A 15,827-nucleotide genomic window follows, 5' to 3' on the forward strand; every position below is an offset into this window, starting at 1 on the left:
AAAAAACTTCAAAAGTACAAAAATGGTAATACAATAATAGTTGGAGACTTTAATACTCTACTCTTACACTTAGATAGAACAACAAAGCAGAGAATCAACAAATAAATGAGAGAATTAAATGAAGAGATGGACAGACTAGACCTCCTGGACATTTTCAGAGTTCTTCACCCAAAAAAACTCGAATACACATTCTTTTCAAATCCACAAAACACATACTCAAGGATAGACCACATGTTAGGCCAAAAAGACAGCATCAACAAATTCAAGAGCATTAAAATCATCCCAAGTATCTTCTCAGACCACAGTGGTGTAAAACTAACATTTAACAACAAACAGAAAATTATTAAAGACACAGAATTTGGAAACTAAACAACATACTGCTTAAGAACCACTGGGTGAGAGAGACACTGAAGCCAGAAAGTCAAATGTTCCTGGAAATTGTCATGCCTTAAAGCCAGCGCCCCCTGCTCTGCTCCATTGCTGACACTATGGTCTATTTACATAACCATTGTTTTGCCTGAAAGATCCCCAAAACTTTATCTGCTCAGGGTAATGCTAATTCAGTTAAAACCATTACAACAGTTGCTAAGGACACTTCCACCTTCGCAGCATGCCTTTTGCCTCTCTCCACCCCCTTTACTAGCTATTTCCATTTCTGACTTGCCACTTCCGGTTTTTACCCTATGAAGCCTGCTGCTGTTCTGGTTTAGCTCTCTTTCTCTTCCCTGTCCCGACCTGGAGAAGAGCTGGTGTGCATAGCTGGAAGGGGCCATTTTACTAGCTCCATGTGGCCTAAACCCGCTGTGCTCGCATCTGAATCTGGGGAGTACACATTAATAAAGAATTGTATTACTATGCCACCACGAGTTCCTTGTCTCTCTTTCCAGTGAACCTAGCCCGGCAGGAAACAAATGAAAATGAAGACATAAGTTATCAAAATATTTGGGACACAGCTAAAGCAGTATTGAGAGGGAAACTCAAAGCTATACAACCACATATTAAAGAACAAGAAAAAGCACAAATAAATTACCTTACTGCACACCTTAAGTACTTAGAGGAAGAGGAAGAAAAGAACCCTAAAGCAACCACAAGGACAGAAATCACTAAAATTAGAGCAGAAATAAATGACATCGAAAATAAGAGAACCATACAGAAGATCAATGAAGCCAATGTTGGTTATTTGAAAAATTAAACAAGATTGACAAACCCCTAGCCAGACTCACTAAACAAAAAAAGAGAGAGGACTCAAATTAATAGAATTATAAACGGTAGAGGAGATATGACAAGTAACACCACAGAAATAGACAAAATCATGGAAAACTTCTATGAAGGACTACACAAAACCAAGCTAGAAAATTTGGAAGAAATGGAAGAATTCCTAGAAACATCTGCCCTTCCAAAACTAAACCCAGAAGAACTACAAAACCTAAATGCACCAATCACAGAAATAGAAATCAAAACTGTTATTAAGATTCTCCCCAACAATAAAACTCCTGGACCAGATGGCTTCACGAATGAATTCTACAAAACCTCCAGGAAACAGTTAATACCCATACTTTTAAAGCTATTCCATAAGGTCAAAGAAACAGGAACACTCCCTTCCACTTTTTATGAAGCCAACATCACCCTGACTCCAAAAGCAGATAGGGACACAACAGAGAAGTAAAACTACAGACCAATATCTCTGATGAACATAGATGACAAAATATTAAACAAGATCCTGGCCAACTGGATACAGCAGTATATTAAAAAGATTGTTCATCAGGACCAAGGGAGATTTTCCCAGGAATACAAGGCTGGTTCAATATACATAAGTCAATCAATGTCATTCACCACATCAATAAAAGCAAAGCCAAAAACAACATGATTATCTCAATAGATGCAGAGAAAGCCTTTGACAAAATACAACACCCATTCATGCTCAAAACACTACAAAAAATGGGAATAAACTGGAAATTCCTCAAGGATAGTGGAGTCCATATATATATTAAACCTACAGCCAACATCATACTCAATGGACAGAAGATGAAAGCATTCCCCCTCAAAATGGGCACTAGAGAGGACTGTCCACTATCACCATTACTCTTCAGCATAGCGTTGGAAGTTCTTGCCATAGCAATCAGGCAAGAGAAAGAAACCAAAGGAATACAGAATGGAAGGGAGGTAGTCAAGCTTTCACTATTTGCAGATGATATGATAGTATACATAGAAAAACCTAAAGAATCCAGCAGAAAACTACTGGAAGTTATTATGCATTATACTAAGGTGCCAGGCTACAAAATAAATGTACAAAAATCAGTGGCATTTCTTTATGCAACAATTAAGTCTGAAGTAGAATACATCCAGAAATCACTCCTATTCACTGTTTCAGCAAAATCAATCAAATACCTAGGAATAAAGTTGACCAAAGTAGTGAAAGACTTGTATACTGAAAACTGTGAGTCACTACTCAAGGAAATAGAAAAAGATACCAAGAAATGGAAAGACATCCCATGCTTATGGATTGGAAGACTAAATATTATCAAAATGAATATTCTCCCTAGAGATGTATACAAATTGAACTCGATACCCATCAAAGTTCAACCAAGCTTCTTTAAGAGAATAGAGCAAAAACTACAATCATTTATCTGGAATCAGAAAACACCTAGAATTGCCAAAACCGTCTTGAAGAAAAAAACATAAATGGAAGCATCACACTCCCAGATCTCAAACTATATTATAATGCCATCATCATCAAAACAGCCTGGTACTGGAACAAAAATAGGCACACAGACCAAAGGAACAGAATTGAAAGCCCAGTGAAAACCCTGTGGTGAGGGGGAGGGTAGACATTTGGCTTCCTGGGGCTGCGTGGGCATGTGTGGATGGGTGGGATGAGCCACAGTCTTTTGGTGGTGGGAATGGTGTTTATGTAAAAAATAAAAATAAAAAATAAAAAAAGAATTGAAAGCCCAGAACTAAACCCCCACACCTATGGACATCTAATCTTTGATAAGGGGGCCCAAAGTATTAAATGGAAGAAGGAGGCTCTCTTCAATACATGGTGCTGGGAAAACTGGGTTGAAACATGCAAAATAATGAAATTGAACCACATTTTCTCACCAGAAACAATCAAATACTTAGAGGAAAACGTTGGTGGAACACTTTCCCACCTAAACCTCAAGGGCATCTTTGATGAAACAAACCCAGGTGCAAGGAATACTAAAGCAGAAACAAACCAATGGGACTACATCAAATTGAAAAGCTTCTGCACAACCAAAGAAACTATCACACAGAGACCCCTCACAGAATGGGAGAAGATCTGCACATGTCATACATCAGACAAGAGACTAATAACCAAAATATACAAAGAGCTCCACAAACTTAGCAATAATAAAGCAAATGACCCCACCCAAAAATGGGCAGAGGATATGAACAAAACATTCACTTCAGAAGAGATTCAAAAGGCTAACAAACATATGAAAAACTGCTCCAGGTCACTGATTGTCAGAGAAATGCAAATAAAGACAACATTGAGGTACCACCTCACTCCTGTGAGAATGGCATACATCAAAAAGGACAGCAGCAACAAATGATGGAGAGGTTTTGGGGACAGAGGAACCCTTATATATTGCTGTTGGGAATGTAAATTGGTACAGCCTCTGTGGAGAGCAGTCTGGAAAACTCTCAGAAGGCTAGACATGGACCTTCCATATGATCTAGTAATTGCTCTCCTGGGGTTATACCCCAAGGACTCCATAACACCCAACCAAAAAGAGGTGTGTACTCCTATGTTCATAGCAGCATAATTCATAATAGCTAAAACCTGGAAGCAACCCAGGTGCCCAACAACAGATGAGTGGCTGAGAAAGCTGTGGTACAAATACACAATGGAATACTATGCAGCTATCAAGAACAATGAACCCACCTTCTCTGACCCATCTTGGACAGAGCTAGAAGGAATTGTGTTAAGAGAGCTAAGTCAGAAAGATAAAGATGAGTATGGGATGATCCCACTCTTCAACAGAAGTTGAGAAAGAAGAACAGAAAGGGAAACTAAAAGCAGGATCTGACTAGATTTGTAGTAGGGCACCAAAGTAAAAACCCTGTGGTGAGGTAGAGGGTGGACATTCGGCTTCCCTCGGCGTTGGGGGGGGCATCAGTTAAAGGGTTGAATGGGACACACTTTTTGGTGGTGGGAATGGTGTTTGTGTACACTCCTATTGAAGTGTAGTCATATAAATCACTATTTAATTAATATGAGATTTAAAAATTGATTTTATGTCTTGAACTTTTTAAAGCACAGACTGAGGCTTTTTAATACATAGGCTGAGTCTTTGATATGGTGACTCTCTCAAAAGCCTAGACCAGGTAGAACAGAAGCAAGCAGTGTCACAGCTATATACAAGATGCTGGGTATTATACAGCAAACCCTAACAAAGGAACTTTTCAACCCAATTACCAAATACCAATATTAGTTAACCAAATTACCAAATAATGTGATGATAACAATAACTATCCATTGTCTTCTTGAAACCTCACAATTCCACTATAGAGCCTATATTTCCCCCAGTCCTGGAACCTTAGTGTGGGGCCCACTTTCTTGCATATTTCTCTCAATTCATATCAAATAATATTGCATCCACAAAATGCAACCTAATCAATGCGAGTGTGCCACCCCAGCATGCTTCACTTCAGACTGTGTCCAGAGACTTCAGGTGTGGAATGACAGCCCTTCAGCTTCATAACTCAAGGGAGACCTTTCCTTTCATAGTATTCTCTAATTCCATTCCAGGTGGTTCACTTCCTAACAAAGTCCCAAAACCTAGATATAGACCAGGTCCCCTGAGACAGAGCATATGTTCATAGGTATCCATAAACTAGTGCAAAATATATACCTGAAAGCAAATGTACACAATAGTGAGTACTCCCCAACTCTTCATCTGCACTGTTCCAGCCTTTAGGTCCATGATTGTTCAACAATTTGTTTGGCTTTGTATGTTAACTCTCTTTTCAGTCACTGGGTCCCAGAGGCCAGCAGGATGACGGCCAGGCTTCCCTGGACTGAAGACCCCACCAATGTGTCTTGGAGCTCCACTTCCCCAGAGACCCACCTTACTAGAGAAAGAGGGAGGCAGACTGGAAGTATGGATCAACCAGTCAATGCCCATGTTCAGCAGGGAAGCAACTGCAGAAGTCAGACCTTCGACCTTCTGCAACCCACAACAACCCTGGGTCCATATTCCCAGAGGGATAGAGAATGGGAAAGCTATCAGGGGAGGGGATGGGATATGGATATCAGGTGGTGGGAATTCTGTGGAGTTGTACCCCCCTCCTATGCTACGGCTTTGTTAATGTCTCTTTTTTAAAATAAATAATTAAATAATTAAAATAAATTAATGGTAATAAAAAGAGAAACACATAAGTATTACTAGACAGCTGATGAACACACTTTTTTCAAATAACTTTACTCTTTGTTAATTTTATTATATTAGGCAAGAAATGATGAGACAAATGTGAATAAATGAGGAGATGGACATATGACTAGAAAATAAACTCTACGTGTTTCCAGAATAAAGGGCAGTTAGAAGATTTGTTTCTAAGTAGTATTAAAAGGTAAAAATATGCAAATATAATACACTGACTTTTTCTATATTATACTGAATGGCTACAAACTTTGACATTTACTCATATATATACTAATTAAAAGATAATAAAAGCTGGATTCAGAAGATAGCTCACCAAATAAGGCACATGACTTGTTATGTATGCAACACAGGTTGGAATCCTGTCACCACACAAAAGTATCATGACAGCAGCTGCTTCTGAGTCTCCATCTTGGCTCCACCCCCACACTTTTTCCTCCCCCTCTCTGTCTTCCCCTCCTCTCTCCATTTCTCTCTGTCCTACCCAACAACGATGACACCAATAACAACAACAATAAAAACAACAAGGGCAACAAAAAGGGAATAAATAAATAAATATTTAAAATCTATATATATATATAATTCCTATAGTATGTATCTAATAAAAAAAACTATTTTGAGCACTGAATGATATATTCATGTGAAACATATAAGAAGCACTTGTATGTGTTCAACAAATATAAGATGTTAAGATGAAGTGAGAATATAGTATGATTAATCTCTGGTTTGACTGAGAATAAATCATAATTCCAAGAGATTATAAAGAATATATTCATCTGTACCGAGCTAGTTTAGTACAGCAAACTAAATTGCAAGTGAAGTTCTCAGATATACAGAATACTAATGAGATCAATTCAGTGCTTCAGTTAAGCAAAATAATTTTCATTTATTAATTTTTATTAATTTGATACATTTATTAATTTTTATTCATTTTATTTATTTATTATTTTATTATATTTGATTTATTTATTATTTTTTATTATATTTGATTATGTATTTTTTGATTATATATTATATTTATTATTTTTTGATTATATTTGATTTATTATTTTTATTAATTTGATACAACATTTATTAATTTGATACAACAGAGAGAAACTGAGTGGGGATGGGGGCAGAGGGATAGAGAGACAGAAAGATACCTGCAGTACTACTTCATTCTTTGTGAAGCAACCCCCTTACAGATGGGGACTAGGGGGTTGAACCCAGTTTCTAGATCATAGTTATGTGTACACTTAACCAGGTGTTCCACCACCCAAGCCCTCCATTTCTTTATGTTTTGCAGTTTGTGGATTTGTGTTTACATAGTTGAATATTTTATACTCTTCCCATTTGCACTTTGAATTCAATGGCAAACTTTGTGGTTTATTTAACTAAGGCATAGCTTTACTCTGAAAGCATATTAATGGATGCTTGTTATTGTATAATTTTCTCAAGGCAAGTAATCTTTAGTGTTTTTAACAATGCTTTGAGGTAAGGTCACATATCATGAATAATATTTTATATGAAGAGAATTCAATAAGATGTATGTTTTGTTTTCGAGAACACCTACATGAACTCACATGTATTCTATTTTGAATAAATATTGAAATAGTGATTTTATCAGGGAGGCAGGGAATCAAATATTCTTCTCATGCAATCTAAATTAAAAAAAAAAACAAACACAAAACATCAGACTTTCTAGCTCAGTCATAGTATCTTTTATCTGGGTTACTTGTCATATAGGTAGTCTCCCAGAACAGATTGACTTCCTGGAGAGTGTGAGGACAGAACCAGCTAATGAATACTATGAAAGCATTCTAACCAAAACAATACTTGAAGAGGAACAGTTATGTGACCTAATACTGTATTCACTAAGAAAAAGGAAATGAAAACAAATAATAGTAACTCAAGGTCAGTCTAATGAAGGGCAATTAGTCATGGATTCAGAGTATTCAATCCTTGTCCCATACCCAAATACAGTCTTCATAAATTAAGGACACATATTCTAGATGAATATGTTATTGAGCATATTGACTTCTATTAAAGCAGTCAAATGGAAAAAGGGGTATATAATTAGAGATAAGATTCTCAAGTAGAAGTAAAAGGTAAAACTCCTATAAGCTATTAGTCTGGCACTGACAAGTCATTAATATACCTATAGATGTTAACAAAGGGAAGACCAAGAAGCCTGTATGAGAAGGGAATACAAACTTGGAAATGTGCTTACTAGAAAAACACATTGTAGAAGGGAAATGCATGTCAACTGTATCAACTTTTAACATGAAGGACAATGAGATACCTAACAACAGCTGTTGCCCATTTTGGAAGCCATTCCAATCTCAATAAAATGTACCTGGAAATAATTCAGAAAATAAAATTTCCTCATACTCTGCAATAATGAGGAAAATACCATTAGAAACAAATTGATTGCTTGGGGTTTGCAACCATATCTTGGAGACAGTAAAAGGCCCTGGAATACTCACATTCATATGAATGAACTTTTGATATCAAGATATTAAGGGAAAACTCAGCAGCTACTTCCAAATTCCATTTCCCTTGCTGTAGCTAAACTACTTATATAAACATTATATATTTTTTCAAAAGGATTTAGTGCAGATTGTGGTTAGTAGTTGTCAATTATATTTTTAAATGAATGTGTGCTTTAAAAACTATAGTAAGGGGGTTTCCGGAAGATGGCGGACTGAGAAGCTTCTAGTGGCTTGAGCTCTGATCACATCTTCTGGAAACAGTAGGATTTTCTGCCTTTAGTAGGCCAGTCAATAAGGGGTCCTAGCGGTAACACCAAGGAGGTGACTATAACTTAATTTGGGTTAAGAATTAGAATAGAGGTGGCACGGACTAGCGGGCGAGCTGCTCCATACTTCCCAGGCAGCGGCAGGCAAGGCGGGTGCGCCAGCACTGTCCTGGGCCCAGGAAGGCGGCTCCTCGGCAGGTTGCAGAGCGCTGCTGGGCGACCGGCAGATGACCGGGAGGGAGCACTGTAGCTCGGGGGCTTTCTCTTGGGAGTCTCCGGGGACCACCAAGACCCTGAGGGCGGATGCGAGGACATCCTTGAGTACAGCTCTCATTGGATCAAAAGGACTTGGAGCTAGTTTTCATTTTTGAGAAATCCTTTAAAAAAGCTTCGGGACGGGGGAGGTCCCGGAAGATGGCGGACTGAGAAGCTGCTAGTGGCTGAGCTCTGACCACATCTCCTGGAAACTGTAGGATTTTCTGCCTTTAGCAGGCCAGGCAATAAGGGGTCCTAGCGGTGACACCAAGGAGGTGACTATAACTTAATTTGGGTTAAAAATTAGAGTACGGAAAAAAAGGGGAAATTTTTTTTTCTTCCTTTTAATTTTCAAGCATACCTCCTTCCCGCCCCCCTCCCCATAACCAGTCCCTGGGGACCAGCTCTTAGCAGGGGAGGGGAGCTCCTTTTCTATACCAAATTCCTGCCCCACCAGGGAGTATCATTAATTCTAAGTCTATACCCTTCTGATACCTCTGGCCTTTTTTCTTTCTAAGTAGCCAACCGCCCCACCTCACCCCGCATAGCTACTTAAATAATAAACAATAAATACAAAAAAACCCTTTCCTTTCACTGTCCTTTTATGACTGTTCTTTTTCTTATCTTTTTCTTTTTTCTCTCTCTTTATTTTTTTATTTTTATTTATTTTTTTTCTCATTCTTGTCATCCCTTCTTCCTTAATCCTACAGCTTCCAAAGTCACAGCCCCCAGCCCCCACACCACAGTGTGCTTTTTTGAATTCACTGATACACATTTGGGAATTTCCTTTCACTGCTCTTTAATTACAGCTCTTTTTCTTGTCTTTTCCCTTTTCTCTCTCTCGTCTCTCTCTCTTTTTTTTTAATCTTGTCATACATTTCTTCCTTCTTCTTTGCCTTTCTGAATTTGTGAATTATTTTGGGGAAGAAATCTGACTCAGAGTGGACTCTCTAGGTGTGTATCTCTGCTCTAGTTCCCTTTCCCCTCTTGTTACCCCTAGAATATACAATGGATAGTAGATTTGCATAACTGTCTATTCTTGCTATCCTTTCTTTCTTTTCTCTTTCTTTCCCTGGGATTTGGTTACTATTTTTTCACGGACTGGAGAAATTGTTTGGCTAACTGATAACGATTAAACTACGTCAATACTTGCTTCAGTTGCTACTGTAATTCCTGAAGTTGGTGAGTACAATTGTCATAAAGGTATTTAGTACAGTGTTACTTGTACTCAAGACACAACGATTGAGGAACAACAGAGCATAAAAAATGGAAACACATAAATCAAAAAAATGGGTAGATCAAAAACAAATAAAACTGCTACTCCAATGAAGAAACTACAAATCAGCCAGAAGTCACCATAGATAAGGAAAGTATGCAAGAAATAATAAAATTATTAATCACAGAAATGAAAACAACATTGGAGGAAAGGAATGGCAGTATTAGGGAAACAACAGTTGAGACCCCCAAGGAAAATACTGATTATCTTGAGGCAATTAGAGAACTGAAAGCTGAAATAGCTGTAATGAAGAAAGAAGCTGAGGCAAGGGAAAGCAGACTAACAGAAGCAGAAAACAGAATTAGTCAGAGAGAGGATGAGTAAGATAAAATGAAGAAAGAGGTGAAAAAGCTTAAAAAGAGATTTGGAGACACTGAAAACAACAACAGAGACATATGGGATGATCTCAAAAGAAGTAACATTCATATAATTAGCCTGCGAGAGGAAGAAAGAGAGGAAGGGGAAGCAAACATTCTAGAGGAAATAATAGAACAAAACTTCCCAGACGTGAATACCAGAAAGGACATCAAGATTCAAGAGGCCCAGAGAGTACCAAACAGAATCAACCCAGACCTGAAGACACCAAGACACATCAAAGTCACAATGAGAAGGAGTAAGGATAAAGAAAGGATCCTAAAGGCTGCAAGAGAGAAACAAAAAGTCACATACAAGGGAAAAGATTATCTGCAGACTTCTCCACTCAAACTCTAAAAGCCAGAAGGGAGTGGCAAGATATCTATCGAGCCTTGAATGAAAAAGGGTTTCAACCAAGGACAATATATCCTGCTAGACTTTCATTCAAACTAGATGGAGAGATCAAAACCTTCTTAGATAAACAACTGTTAAAGGAGGCAACCATCACCAATGTGGCCCTGAAAGAGGTTCTAAAAGACCTCTTATAAACAAGAACATCACTATAATACTTGCAATATATCAGGGCAAACAAATTTTTTTGAACAATGGCACTACAATACATTAAATCCATAATATCAATAAATGTCAACGGCTTAAACTCACACATCAAAAGGCACAGGGTGGGGGGGATGGATCAGAAAACATAACCCAATCATATGCTGCCTGCAAGAATCCCATTGTCACAAAAAGATAAACACAGACTTAAAGTGAAAGGATGGAAAACTGTCATACAGCCTAATGGACCACAAAAAAGGGCAGCAACAGCCATTCTCATCTCAAACACGACAGATTTTAAATTAAATAAAGTAATAAAAGATAGGCAAGCACATTACATAATGATTAGAGGATCAATCAGCCAACAAGACTTAACAATTATTAACATCTATGCACCCAATGAGGGACCATCTAAATACATTAAGCACCTACTGAAAGAATTTCAAAAATACATCAATAGTAATACAATAATAGTGGGAGACTTCAATACCCCACTCTCACACTTAGACAGATCAACAAAGCAGAGAACCAATAAAGATACAAGAGAATTGAATGAAGAGATCGAAAGACTACACCTCTTGGACATTTTCAGACTCCTCTACCCCAAAAAACTGGAATACACCTTTTTTTCATATCCATATAACACATACTCAAGAATAGACCACATTTTAGGCCACAAAGACAGCATCAATAAATTCAAGAGCATTGAAATCATCCCATGTATCTTCTCAGACCACAGTGGAGTAAAACTAACATTTAACAACAAACAGAAAATTATTAAAAGACACAGAATTTGGAAAATAAACAACATGCTCCTTAAGAACCACTGGGTCAGAGATTCACTCAAGCAGAAAATTCAAATGTTCCTGGAAACTAATGAAAATGAAGACACAACCTATCAAAACATTTGGGACACAGCTAAAGCAGTACTGAGAGGGAAACATATAGCCATACAATCACATATTAAACACCAAGAAGAGGCTCAAATGAACGACCTTACTGGACACCTCAAGGACTTAGAGGAAGAGGAACAAAGGAACCCTAAAGCAAACAGAAGGACAGAAATCACTAAAGTTAGAGCATAAATAAACAACATCTAATATTAAAGAACCATACAAAAGGTCAATGAAGCCAAATATTGGTTCTTTGAAAGATTAAACAAAACTGACAAACCCCTAGCCAGACTCACCAAACAAAAAAGAGAGAAGACTCAAATTAATAGAATTGTAAACGATGGAGGAGATATCACAACTGACACCACAGAAATCCAGAGAATCCTGCGAAACTTCTCTAAAGAACTATATGCCACCAAGCTAGAGAATCTGGAAGAAATGGAAAAATTCCTAGAAACATATGCCCTTCTAAAACTGAACCAAGAAGAACTACAAAATATAAATGCACCAATCACAGACAAAGAAATTGATACAGTTATTAAGAATCTTCCCAACAACAAAAATTCCGGACCAGATGGCTTCACAAACGAATTCTATGAAACTATCAGAAAACAGTTAGTACCCATACTTCTTAAGCTTTTCCATAAGATTGAAGAAACAGGAACACTCCCTTCCATCTTCTATGAAGCCAACATCACCCTGATACCAAAAGGTGATAGGGACAGAACAAAAAAGGAAAACTACAGAACAATATCTCTGATGAACATAGATGCCAAAATATTAAACAAGATCTTGGTGAACCAGATACAGCAACATATCAAAAACTTTGTTCATCATGACCAAGTGGGATTCATCCCAAGAATGCAAGGTTGGTTTAACATCTGTAAGTCAATCAATGTCATTCACAACATCAATAAAAGCAAAGCCAAAAACCACATGATTATCTCAATAGATGCAGAGAAAGCCTTTGTCAAAATACAACACCCATTCATGCTCAAAACTCTACAAAAAATGGGAATAGATGGGAAATTCCTCAAGATAGTGGAGTCTATATATAGCAAACCTAGAACCAATATCATACTCAATGGACAGAAAATTGAAGAATGAAAGCATTCCCCCTCAGATCAGGGACTAGACAGGGCTGTCCACTGTCACCATTACTCTTAAATATAGTATTGGAAGTTCTTGCCATAGCAATCAGGCAAGAGAAAGAAATCAAAGGAATACAGATCGGAAGGGAGGAAGTCAAGCTCTCACCATTTGAAGATGATATGATAGTATACATAGAAAGACCTAAAGAATCCAGCAGAAAATTACTGGAGGTTCTGAGGCAATATAGCAAGGTATCAGGCAACAAACAATGTACAATCATCAGTGGAATTTCTTTATGCAAACACAAAATCTGAAGAAGACATCCAGAAATCGCTCCCATTTACTGTTTCAGCAAAATCAATCAAATACCTAGGAATAAAAATGACCAAAGAAGTGAAAGACTTGTATGCTGAAAACTATGAGTCGCTACTCAAGGAAATAGAAACTGATACCAAGAAATGGAAAGGTATCCCATGCTCATGGACTGGAAGAATAAATATCATTAAAATGAATATTCTTCCCAGAGCCATATACAAGTTTAATGCAATCCCCATCAAAGCTCCACCAAGCTTCTTTAAGAAAATAGAACAAACACTACGATCATTTATCTGGAACCTGAAAACACCTAGAATTGCCAAAACCATCTTGAGGAAAAGAAACAGAAATGGAGGCATCACACTCCCAGACCTTAAACTATATTATAAAGCCATCATCATCAAAATAGCATGATACTGAAACAAAAATAGGCACACAGAGCAGTGGAACAGAATTGAAAGCCCAGAAATAAATCCCAACACCTATGGGCATCTAATCTTTGATAAGGGGGCCCAAAGGATTAAATGGAGGAAGGAGGCTCTCCTCAATAAATGGTGCTGGGAAAACCGGGTTGTAACATGCAGAAGAATGAAATTGAACCACTTTATCTCACTAGAAACAAAAATCAACTCGAAATGGACCAAAGACCTAGATATCAGACCAGAAATAATCAAAAACTTAGAGGAAAACATTGTTAAAACACTTTCCCACTTACACCTCAAGGACATCTTTGATGAATCAAACCCAATTGCAAGGAAGACTAAAGCAGAAACAAACCAATGGGACTACATCAAATTGAAAAGCTTCTGAACATCCAAAGAAACTATTAAACAAACAGAGAGACCCCTCACAGAATGGGTGAAGATCTTCACATGCCAGACATCAGACAAGAAACTAATCACGAAAATATATAAAGAGCTCAGCAAACTTAGCACCAAAAAAGCAAATGACCCCATACAAAAATGGGCAGAGGATATGAACAAAACATTCACCTCAGAGGAGATCCAAAAGGCTAACAAACATGAAAAACTGCTCTAGGTCACTGATTCTCAGATAAATGCAAATTAAGACAACACTAAGATACCACCTCACTCCTGTAAGAATGGCATACATCAAAAAGGACAGCAGCAACAAATGATGGAGAGGTTGTGGGGACAGAGGAACCCTTTTACATTGTTGGTGGGAATGTAAATTGGTACAGCCTTTGTGGAGAGCAGTCTAGAAAACTCTCAGAAGGCTACACATGGACCTTCCATATGATCCGGTAATTCCTCTCCTGGGATTATACCCCAAGGACTCCATAACACCCAACCAAAAAGAGGTATGTACTCCTATGTTCATAGCAGCACAATTCATAAGAGCTAAAACCTGGAAGCAACCCAGGTGCCCAACAACAGATGAGTGGCTGAGAAAGCTGTGGTACATATACACAATGGAATACTATGCAGCTATCAAGAACAATGAACTCACCTTCTCTGACCCATCTTGGACAGAGCTAGAAGGAATTCTGTTAAGTGAGCTAAGTCAGAAAGATAAAGATGAGTATGGGATGATCCCACTCATCAACAGAAGTTGTGTATGAATATCTGAAAGGGAAACTAAAATCAGGACCTGATCAAATTGTAAGTAGGGCACCAAAGTAAAAACCCTCTGGTGAGGGGTAGACATGCAGCTTCCTGGGCCAGTGGGAGGTGGGAGTGGGTGGGAGGGATGGGTCACAGTCTTTTGGTGGTGGGAATGGTGTTTATGTACACTCCTAGCAGAATGTAGACATATAAATCAATAGCTGATTAATATGAGAGGGGGAAAATCAATTGTATGTCTCAAAGTTTTTCAAAACACAAACTGAATCTTTTTAATATATAGGCTGTGTATTTGATATGCGGACTCTCTCAAAAGCCTAGACCAAGTAGATTAGAAGCATCCAATAGCATAGCTATATACAAGATACTGGATACTGTACAGCAAACCATAACAAAAGGATTTTTCAAAGTTAACCCAATTACCAAATAATGTGATCATAACATTAACTATCGATTGTCTTTTTGAACCCTAAGACAGCTGGAACCTCACATCTCCACTATAGAGCCCCTAGTTACCCCAGTACTGGAACCCTTGGATAGGGCCCAATTTCCCATATGCGTCTCCCAATCCATACCAAATAATATTGCATCCGCCAATCACAACCTAACCAACGCCAAGATTGCCACCTCAACATGCTTCACCTCAGACTGTGTCCAGAGACTTCACTTGTGGAATGACAACCCTTCAGCTTCATTACTCGTGTGAGACCTTTCTTTTTATAGTACACTCTAATTTCATCTCAGGTGGTTCACTTTCTAACAAAGTCCCATAACCTAGATATACACCACTTTCTGTGAGAGAGAGCTTATGTTCACATGCATCCATAAACTACTGCAAAATATATACCTGAAAACAGAAGTACACTAGAGTTTGCAGTGAGTACCTCCCTAACACTTCCTCTCCACTATTTCAAGCTTTGGGTCCATGATTGCTCAACAATTTCTTTGGCTTTGTATGTTAACTCTCTTTTCAATCACCAGGTTCCAGATGCCACCCGGATGCTGGCCAGTCTTCCCTGGACTGAAGACCCCACCAATGTGTCCTGGAGCTCAGCTTCCCCAGAGACACACCCTACTAGGGAAAGAGAGTGGCAGACTGGGAATATGGACCCACCAGTCAATGCCCATGTTCATCGGGGAAGCAATTACAGAAGCCAGACCTTCTACCTTCTGCAACCCTCAATGATCCTGGGTCCATGCTCCCAGAGGGATAGAGAATGGGAAAGCTATCAGGGGAAGGATGGGTTATGGGGATTGGGTGGTGGGAATTGTGTGTTGTACCCCTCCTACCTTATGGTTTTGTTAATTAATCCTTTCTTAAATAAAAAAAAAAACTATAGTAAAAGAAAAGGATTGAAGTTA

The sequence above is a fragment of the Erinaceus europaeus genome, chromosome X (genome assembly GCF_950295315.1).
Source record: "Erinaceus europaeus chromosome X, mEriEur2.1, whole genome shotgun sequence".
Taxonomy (NCBI): Eukaryota; Metazoa; Chordata; class Mammalia; order Eulipotyphla; family Erinaceidae; genus Erinaceus; species Erinaceus europaeus.